We start from the raw sequence: 1,697 nt of genomic DNA, 5'->3' as shown, positions 1-1,697 counted from the left end.
CCGATAGTTGCCAGCATAGGTAGCCTATGTGAAAAGGCTTCTATCTATGTGGATTATTTTCTCCAACCTATAGTCAAGGCTTTACCATCTTATATACAGAATACTTCCCATTTCATTAGGAAGTGCCGGGACATAATTTTGCCCCCCGGGGCTCTTTTTGTGACTTGCGATGTGGAATCGCTTTATTCAAATATTGATCATTCTGATGGCATTACATCGATATTACATTTTCTTGACCAGGTAGTCCAGTCAGATAGAATGCATGATTCGTTCATCGTGGATCTGCTGGGATGTATTATGAAACATAATTTTTTTCTTTTTTGACAGATCTTTTTATCTTCAGACCTCCGGTGTGGCCATGGGGGCCAGATGTGCCCTGGTTTTGGCGAATCTATTTCTCGGATGGTGGGAGGCCACTCAGGTATATGTTACAGGTTCTTTCAGTGATAAAGTGCGACATTTGTCGCGCTTTATCGATGATATATTTTTTATCTGGACTGGTACAGTAGTGGAATGTGATGTTTTCATGGGGTTATTGAATTCTAGCCTGTATAACATCGTGCTTACTTATACCGTGTCCTCTGTTTCAGTGGCGTTTCTGGATCTTACAGTTTCCAATTTGAATGGGGGCATTTCCACAAGATTATTTAGAAACCTTACTGCTACGAATAGTCTGTTAGACTATACCAGTTTTCATCCGGCTCATACCAGAAATGGAGTTCCCGTAGGGCAATTTTTGAGAATACGGAGAAATTGCACATCGGATGAAGTATTTCGTGAGGAAGCCTCAAATCTAACTAAGCGTTTTAAGAAGAAAAATTATCCTCGGGGCAGCATCTCACGAGCTTATCAACGAGCGAATGGATGCACACAGGACTCTCTCCTAGCCACACGTGACAAGATTCGAGACTCAAGGTCCCGGTTTATTACACAGTATAATAGCCAATGGTCACAGGTGAGAGAAGTTCTTGGGAGGCACTGGGGTATACTGACGACGGACCTGCAGACTTCTGCTCTTGTGTCGGAGCAGCCCTGTATTACAGCAAGAAGGGCTCCGAAGAGAAATTGTAACTAAAAGTCACTATATGAGACCAACAATTGGGTTAGATAGGGGCATAATACTCAGGGGTTCATTTGCATGTGGTAATTGTACCATATGTCCCCACATGCATTCCACTAGGGATTATTTTGTGAACCCAAGAGATGGAATCAGACATAAGTTGATGTCGTACATTAATTGTAAAACTAATTGTGTGGTCTATGTCTTAATTTGTCCATGTCATCAGGTATACATCGGTCAAACTTCTCAGGAGTTACGCCGTAGAATACAGAAACATTTCTCGACGATCAATCTGGCATATACCGATCAAGCTAAGGGCAAGGCTTTGACATCTGTGGCAGCTCATTTCCTGACCCACCATGCTGGTAAGGTTGCCGATACTAGGGTGGTTGGATTGGAGAAAATATCACTGTCTAATAGGGGAGGCTCACCTAGGAAATTATTACTACAAGTGGAATTCAGGTGGATTTTCAACTTGGATTCATTGAGCCCAAATGGCTTAAATGAAGAGCTTCTGTTCACAGGGTTCCTAGGTTGATTACTGATGATGTCCCCCTTTCCTTTCCCTCTAGGCTGTGCCCTTCTTGGATATGTCCATTAGTGGGAAGACTGTCACTTTGTCATCGTGTTGAAGTCG

The 1,697-nt window shown here is 42.7% G+C and overlaps 1 long non-coding RNA gene across 1 annotated transcript; it reads left to right on the top strand.

Moving 5' to 3' along the window:
* The first annotated feature begins 325 nt into the window (after positions 1-325).
* Positions 326-1,421, top strand: LOC141053734 (uncharacterized). The gene is made up of 3 exons (XR_012221260.1): positions 326-421; positions 591-955; positions 1,287-1,421. It is a non-coding gene; the product is annotated as an uncharacterized lncRNA (long non-coding RNA).
* Positions 1,422-1,697: the final 276 nt, after the last annotated feature.

The sequence above is a fragment of the Dendrobates tinctorius genome, unplaced genomic scaffold (assembly GCF_039654945.1).
Source record: "Dendrobates tinctorius isolate UK_male_01 unplaced genomic scaffold, ASM3965494v1 ptg000170l, whole genome shotgun sequence".
In the NCBI taxonomy this organism is placed as follows: domain Eukaryota; kingdom Metazoa; phylum Chordata; class Amphibia; order Anura; family Dendrobatidae; genus Dendrobates; species Dendrobates tinctorius.
Note: the sequence above shows the minus strand (reverse complement) of the source record. Positions and strands in the feature narration are given on the sequence as shown.